Genomic DNA, 9077 nt, shown 5'->3' with positions numbered 1-9077 from the left:
AGAGATGGGTCACAGCTGCTTGACCTGTTGGAGGTGATGAGTGGTCAGTCGATGGTGAGTTAACGTGTTTGACATCAATGAGTTGTACCAGTTTCCTAGAGCCCTGTGATTAATCAGCAGAGAAGCAGTAAGAGTGTAAAAAGCCAAAACAGAACAAAAACATGCTAAAATGAATATTGGAAATGCTATAAAGCTGATTTTTGCAAACTGTCTTCATAGAAAAGACAAAGAGGCCACGGGGTTTTTCAGCAGAGGGCCAACATTGAGACAGCACTGAACTTTCTCAAGAAAAAATCTGTAAGTTTGCACACTAGAAAAAACTACAGTATAACATGTGGACCTGGAGTGTGTTTGACACTTTTGTCATGGTTGTTTGGTGTAGATTAAACTGGTGAACATAAACATCCCAGATATCATAGATGGGCGGCCATCCATCATCCTCGGCCTCATATGGACGATCATTCTCCACTGTCATGTGCGTATCAGTGTACTATACAATACTAATGCCTGACTTATTATTACTACTGCTAATTGCACTGATTCCAACTTTTGGTCTAATTTTATAGTTGAAAAACTATATAAGGATACTTGTAATTTGATGTACAATAAGTTATTTAACTATGTCTGTTTGTTTCAGATTGAGGAGCTGGCCAGTGCTCTCTCCTTCAGCTCTCGTCATTCCTCGCTTGACTCTCTGTCCAGCCTTGACTCCTGGTCTGGTAGCCCCGTCCCAGCTAGTCCAGTTTCTTCAGGCCGGACGTCGCCACTTCACAGACGCTTCCGCATATCTGCCAAGAAGGCCCTGCTCATGTGGGTCAGGGACCAGTGCCAAAAGTAGGGTTCTTAAATACATATATTTTCATGTTTAGAACAAAGGCTTGACATCAATGTTTAGACCCTTGTTTGTGGATTTTTCACTATTTCACTGTGATTTCCGTGCTCCATAGTCTTCTTTCTGTACATCTGTGTACAAGTAAGCAACATTTGCAAGTTTTGTCTGTCTTAGTTGTCATGTGTTTTAGTGACAATCATGAGCAAGATGTAACTGATCCTCTTGACCCTAAGTAACCTTTGTCTTTGTTATTTGTTGTGTCTGTCTGTCTCTTTCCAGAGTTCATTGTTCTGTCAGTGTGAGGGACTTTAAATCAAGCTGGAGAAATGGAGAGGCCTTCTTGGCCATCCTGTGTTCTCTCAGACCACAGCTAGTCGATCTCTCACTTGTTCCATCCAGAAGCAACCAGGAGAACCTGGAAGAAGCATTTCAGCTGGCTGAGCGGGAGCTCCTCATCCCCCGCCTGCTGGAGCCCCAGGGTGAGACTGATGTTGTCTTGTATGGCGTTTCACTAAAATGTTATATTTATGGTCAACCATATTAATCATCCTAAAAGATAACAATTTGCTTTTGAAACCCTAAACTGTGATTCTCTAGTTGGCAAAAATGCTACAATGAGTCTTGTATACTAAAGAAAATGCAAATTAGAAAAAATAAACAGTTCAAATGTTACTATTTTTAAATGAGCACTTTACATTATATTTCGGTATTTTTCTAACTCATTTCATTCTTGAGGGACAACAGCAACACTAGTTTTACTTAGTGACATTTAACTGAGAGTAAGCTCTAAAAAATTCTAAAATCTTTCTTTTTTCTTTTCATTCCAGACGTTGATGTTAAAGACCCTGAGGAAAAGTCCATTATGACTTATGTTGCACAGTTTCTGCAGTACTCCAGTGACATGCCTGCACCTGATGACCACCTACAGGTAAGTAATCAAACAATTCTTCATTTCAATTCACAGTTACTTCACGCCTACAAATTGCAAGAAACTCTGTTCCTGTCAAACTCACAGCAATTCTTTGAGTGAGATATTTGACAACAAGAATCCAATAAAATGCACAGATGACTGAGTAAGTTGTAATCAAGGGCTTTATTGATTTTCAACATCTACATAGTAATTTTGAGGTGCAAATCTTTAAGGCTTATACTACTGTCATAATGTCCTTCATTGATTTCAGATTCAAGACTTTTTTTTTTATTTTTGAGACCCTTTATAGCTGTGAAAGGCACTAAGAAACTAAATAGCCCTGCAAGCTTTTTTTTTCACTGAAGTATGTTTCTGCAACAATAAATCCACAATATGATTGAACTTGCTGGATAATTACTGTTTCAGTTGGATGATTAATGCTCCTTTAGGACCTGCTGTTTCCCTCTTTGATCTCCTACAGTTTCCTGCATGTCAACCATCTTCACTTCTATGTTCTTCCCTCTTTCTCCAACTTTTTCTTGCTCTGATGTGGTGGTGGTGTAGCTGTTTCCTCTGGTCCAGACCTCCTTTCTCTCACCTGTGAATTTGCCTCCTCACATCATTCCAGCAATTGCTATGTCACCGTTGCGCCAGGTACACACAGAGTACCGTCATTCTTCATCACTTTTTTCAAGTCTCTCTCTCAGTTGGTGTCTTTAATTCACTCTCTGAACTCCAATCAGTTTTGAGTATATGACTATGGCTAGGGCTGCACAGTGGGGTAGTGGTTAGCACTTTCGCCTTGCAGCAAGAAGATCCCCGGTTTAAATCCCAGCCTGGGCCTGGGATCTTTCTGCATGGAGTTTGCATCTTCTCCCTGTGCATGCGTGGGTTTTCTCCGGGCACTCCGGCTTCCTCCCACAATCCAAAAATATGCTGAGGTTAATTGATAACTCTAAATTGCCCGTAGGTGTGAATGTGAGTATGATTGTTTATCTGTATATGTAGCCCTGCGACAGTCTGGTGACCTGTCCAGGGTGTCCCCTGCCTTCGCCCGAGTCAGCTGGGATAGGCTCCAGCACTCCCCCGCGACCCTAGTGAGGATAAAGCGGTGTATAGAGAATGGATGGATGGATGGATGGACTATGGCTAGATATAGTGAGAGCTCAATTTTTTTTTTGCAGCGTAATACAGTTATAATACCGTAAATCATTAAAATTAAGCATTAAAAATTATTTTATATTTGTTTAGTCAAAAATGTAAACATTTTCCTGTCATTCTCTCTTGTCCTTTCAGTAGTGTTGTGTGTTACCCAAAAAATCTCAGAGTTTTTGTAATGTTACCCATGACTGGGTGAATCATGACTCCTCAGTTAAAATAAGGATGAAAGAATTAAGTTTTTTTTTTTTTTTACAGAATCTGGTGTAACATTTTATATTTCTTGAAATTTTGAATAAGACATGTGGAACAAAGTGATTTTCCATATCACAATTCAAAGCACATCACAAGTGAATTCAAAGACAGTTGAGAGGTTGGAAATCAGAAAGTTCTTTCTGTTGTACTTTCTTGCTCTGATAAATGGTATCATTTTGACAATTAAAAAAAAAAAGAAAATATGCTTTTCAACTAACCTTAGAACTGATCCTATGTTTGAATGATACCATATGCCACACATGATAGGTTCATGTATCTGGTGTTTCTTTACGTGTTTACAGTTTCTGGCTTTCATAAATGATTTAAAAAATAACATGCTTCTCAAACCCGCTGGAAATTCTTGGGGTTCAGAAGGTTAATTTTGTACTTTTCCATAGCCAAACAATATACACTGCTCAAAAAAATTAAAGGAACACTTTTTAATCTAAGTATTGCATCAAATCGGTGAAACATGTGGGATACTGATCTGGTCAAGTAAGTAACTGATGGGCTTTTAGTCAGTTTCAGCTGCTTTGGTGTTCATAAAATTAACAACAGATGCACTAGAGGGTAACAATGAGACAACCCCCAAAACAGGAATGAGTTTACAGGTGAAGGCCACTGACATTTTTTTTCCTTCCTAATGTTTTCTGACTGTTTTTCACTAGTTTTGCATTTGTCTAGGGTAAGTGTCACTTCTGGTAGCATGAGGCGATACCTGGACCCTACAGAGGTTCCACAGACAGTCCAACTCCTCCAGGATGGCACATCAATGCGTGCCATTGCCAGAAGGTTTGCTGTGTCTCCCAGCACATTCTCAAGCCCATGGAGGAGATTCCAGGAGACAGGCAGTTAGTCTGGGAGAGCTTGAGAGGGCTGTCGAAGGTTCTCAACTGATCAGCAGGACAGGTATCTGCTCCTTTGTGCATGGAGGAACAGGATGAGCACTGCAAAAGCTCTACAAAATGACCTCCAGCAGACCACTGGTGTGAATGTCTCTGATCAAACAATCAGAAAGAGATTTAATGAGAGTGGTCTGAGGTCCCAGCATCCTCTAGTGCCCGCTGTGCTCGCTGACTGGCACCGTGGAGCTCGGTTGGCAACACAGGAAATTACAAGTCCACCACTGGTGCTCTGTGCTTTTCACAGATGAGAGCAGGTTCACCCTGAGCGCATGTGACAGGCATGAAAGGGTCTGGAGAAGCCGTGGAGAACGTTATGCTGCCTGTAACATTGTTCAGCATGACTGGTTTGGTGGCGGGTCGGTGATGGTGTGGGGAGGCATATCCATGGAGGGACGCACAGACCTCTACAGGCTGGACAATGGCATTCTGACTGCCTTTAGGTATCAGGATGAAATCCTTTGACCCATTGTCAGACCCTACATTGGTGCAGTGGTCCTGGATTCCTTCTGGTGCACGACAATGCCCAGTCTTATGTGGTAAGAGAACTCATGCAGTTCCTGGAGGATCAAGGAACTGATACCATTAGCTGGCCCCCACGCTCACCTGACCTGAATCCAATAGAACACCTTTGGAACATTATGTTTTGTTCCGTCTGACACCATCAGGTTGCTCCTCAGACTGTCCAAGAGCTCAGCGATGCCCTGGTCCAGTTCTGGGAGGAGATACTCCAGGACACCATCTGTCGTCTCATTCAGAGCTTGTCCCGGCATCGTCAGTCATGCATACAAGCACATGGAGGCCATACAAACTACTGAATACCATTTTGAGTTGCTGCCAAGGAATTTCAGCAAGATGGACTAGCCTGCCACATCAGTTTTTCACTTTGATTTTGGGATGTCTTGAATTTAGCCCTCCTGGTGGGTTGATAATTTTCATTCCCATCAAACAATGTGGCACTTTTCATTTCTAACACATTATCCACTCCATATCAATGCTAATATCCAGTTTGTTTTTTCCCCGTATTGAAATATGATGTATTTTCAAAGTGTTCCTTTAATTTTTTTGAGCAGTGTAGTTGCTTTGGAATGACGTTTCCAACATGCAGAAACTCTGTAACATTATTGTTCCTGCAAATACTTGTTAGGCTTATCTGAATGTGGCGCACACAACTTTCAGGTGCAGTTTTCACACTGTTATTTATCCCACACTCTAATAACAATTTCTAATAGCACTGATTGTGAACATTTAGGTTTCACCAAGTGAGAGAGCACAGGAGGTGACTTCCTGGCTGCAGCAAGCCTATCAAGAACTGTCAGAACAATGGACAGCTGCAGAGAAATCAAGCTATGCAGAAAAATATCAAGTAAGGCTAACAATAAAAGAAAGAAAACACTTACTGACATCAGTGTGAACATTTTGTGTTGTTGCAGAATGATTAAAAGTTGTTCTTGTATTTGGTTCACCAGGTGTTTCAGAGCCTCGCTAGCTCCTTTGCTGAGCAAAGAAGGCCAGTGATGACCCTCTTTTCTGCCATAAGATGCTGCCCTGAGCTGAACCAACACCAGCATATTCTAAAGACTGCATGGGACCGTCTGGAAGAAGAGGTTAGGAAATTTATGTAATAAGCAACAGGGTCATGTTCAGGGCTTTAGGTACTCTTGCCTTACTGTCTTATTGCACTGTAGACTTTGTTTTTCTTTTATATGTTTTGTTTTTGTTTGTGCATTTATAACATAATTTTTCATCATTATGTAATATGCATTTTCATTTTATTATGGAAAATAACTTCTTGTTTATGTATGTGTTGTGTGTCAATCTTTAGCTGAAGAGGTGTAAAGCAGACCTAGACATGAGTCTTCCTCCTCCTTTGCACTCGGTTGTTGCGTGGTTGCAGCGTGCAGAGGCAGAGCTAACAGAAGAGAAATTGAAAGTGAAAGATGATGCGGATGCTGCTAAAGAAGCAAGAGCTCAACAAGACACCCTGAAGGTTATTTTTGTTTTGAAGCTACATAACAGATTTGATCTTTCCTGTGCCAAAAATCAAAAGTAGTCAAGTGTTGTGAAACCCTTATCAAATACACACGTGGACAAAATTGTTTGGTACCCCTCAGTTAATGAAAGAAAAACCCACAATGGTCACAGAAATAATTTGAATCTGACAAAAGTAATACAAAATAAAAAATCTATTAAAATTAACTAATGAAAATCAGACATTGCTTTTGAACTGTGGTTCAACAGAATTATTTTTAAAAAATAAACTCACGAAACAGGCCTGAACAAAAATGATGGTACCCTTAATTTAATGTTCTGTTGCACAACCTTTTGAGGCAATCACTGCAATCAAATAATTTCTGTAACTGTCAATGAGACTCCTGCAGTTCTCAGCAGGCACTTTGGTCCACTCCTTATGAGCAGACTGCTCCAGTTGTCACCGGTTTGAAGGGTCCCTTCTCCAGATGGGATGTTTCAGCTCCTTCCACAGATGTTCAGTAAGATCTAGATCAGGGCTCAGACAAGATCACTTCAGAATAGTCCATGTTTTCCTCTTAGTCATTCTTGGGTGTTTTTAGCTGTGGGTTTGGGGTCATTATCCTGTTGCAAAACCCATGACCAAGCTGAGACCAAGCTTTCTGACACTGGGCAGCACATTTCTCTCAAGAATACCGTGATAGTCATGAGATTTCATTGTATCCTGCACAGAATCAAGATACCCTGTGCCAGATACAGCAAAGCAGACCCAGAACATAATAGAACCTCCTCCATATTTCACAGTAGGGACAGTGTTCTTTTCTTGATATGTTTAATTTTTGTGCTTGTGAGTATAGAGCTGATGTGCCTTGACAAAAAGTTCCAGTTTTGTCTCGCTTCTCCATCGGACATTTTCCCAGAAGCTTTGTGGCTTGTCAACATGCAGTTTGGCAAATTCCAGTCTGGCTTTGTTATGATTTGTTTTCAACAATGGTGTCCTCCTTGGTCGTCTCCCATGAGTCCACTTTGGCTCAAACAATGATGGATGGTGCGATCTGACACTGATGTGCCTTGACCTTGGAGTTCACTTTTAAAGTCTTTAGAGGTTGTTCTTTTGTTACCATTCGTATTATCCGTCTCTTTGATTTGTCATCAATTTTCCTCCCATGTAGCTTAAGTATCTGAATAATATGTACAACTGTAGTCACAGGAACATCAAGCTGCTTAGGGATGGTCTTATAGCCTCTACCTTTAACATGCTTGTCTATAATTTTCTTTCTAATCTCCTGAGACACTCTCTCCTAGGCTTCTTCTGGTCCATGTTTCGTGTGGTACACACCATGTCACCAAACAGCACAGTTACTACTTGAAACCCTATAAATAGGCCGACTGACTGATTACAAGTTTGTAGACACCTGTGATGCTAATTAGAGGACACACCTTGATTAAACATGTCCCTATGGTCACATTATTTTCAGTCTTTTCTAAGGGTGCCATCATTTTTGTCCAGACCTGTTTCATTAGTTTGTTTTTTTAAATAATTCCGTTGAACTATGGTTCAAAGCAATGTCTGAATTTCCTTGGTCAATTTTCATAGAATTTTTATTTATTATTACTTTTGTCAGATTCAAATTTTTTCTGTGACCACTGTGGTTTTTTCTTTCATTAACTGAGGGGTACCAAAAATTTTGTCCATTTATGTACTGAACAGCCACAACAATAAAACCACCTCCAGAAAATTTGGACTTACCAATAAGTTATAGACTTAAGTCTAATGTCACAAGTTTTTATGCTTATAATCTTGTTTGCTCTTTTTTCAGACTTTGAATAAGGACATGAGTCACTACATTAATATTCTTGATACTTGCAACAACATGGATGACTCAGGGAATGCAATAGTGCCACTTGAAAAGTTTGATGAGATAAAAAAACGGTATGTAACATAATTGTTCAAATCCTGCAATTTTATGAATTGTATAAAGGTCAACATTATCATGGGCACATAGCCATAAATCTTGAAGTATTGTGTTTTAGATATAGTTAGTAGCAATTTGCTTACAATACAATAATGAAATAATGCAACAACATCTTCCTTATTTGAAAACAGTTTAACCAACATCCGAGTCACAATCAAATACCAAGGGATCAAGTTGGAATTCCAGGAATCCCGACACACTGTACTGGACCTCCTGAGACACATCAGTGCTAAGGTCCAGTCCTGGAAAGCTCCCTACAGGTCTCAGGAGACTGTACATGTTCTTCTGCAGGACTGGCATGTGAGTGCATATCTGAAAGAGCAAGATAAAAATCATCAATTTCCAACACAAAACAATGTGGATATTGAGAATCGAAAAAGTTATCTCTTTGGTTATTAACTTAACCAAAAAAAGATTATCTTTGTTGATTGGTTGTCTAGGAAACAGTTGAGCATCAAGGTCTCCTTTTGATTCTGTCGGATGCTCTCCAAAATCTGAAGGAGAGGGCGAATGCTTATACAAGCAAAGCAGCACTAGGTATGAGCAACACATTGCTATCAAGACTTCTGTAAACACACAGTCTGCTTTGTCAAAACCTCTGTACATACTGAGTTTAATTAAAAAGGTAAGACATGACTTTAACACTGTTTACGACCCAGGTGAAGGTTCCCAGCTTGTTGCTCGTCAGGTGAAGGAAGCAGAAAATGAAGCTGACTTGGTCACACAGGCTGTGGTGGCTGCTAGAGGGACGATGGACAGAGTGGTGTCTGCATGGGAGACCTACAACAAGTGCCTCACTGCTCTACAGGCGTGGCTGGCACAAAACACACATTCACAAACTCGGTCTTCTGCAGTGGCAACACAGGTAAGTCTTAAATATTATCCTTTAATAATTCTGAAAGATTCCTTCAGGAAGCTCATCAGTCTATGTTTATTATAAAAGTTCTTCCATTAAAGTATATCACCTTGCAATAATCACAAACTGAGGCACCAGATTCTTTTTCTTTTGATTTGACTGCTGTAGGAAATGACTGAATGGACTTCATGTCAGGCCCAGTTAAATGAGGCTGGGA

This window comes from Acanthochromis polyacanthus, chromosome 16, assembly GCF_021347895.1.
Source record: "Acanthochromis polyacanthus isolate Apoly-LR-REF ecotype Palm Island chromosome 16, KAUST_Apoly_ChrSc, whole genome shotgun sequence".
Taxonomy (NCBI): Eukaryota; Metazoa; Chordata; class Actinopteri; family Pomacentridae; genus Acanthochromis; species Acanthochromis polyacanthus.
This window is presented reverse-complemented; position numbering follows the sequence as displayed.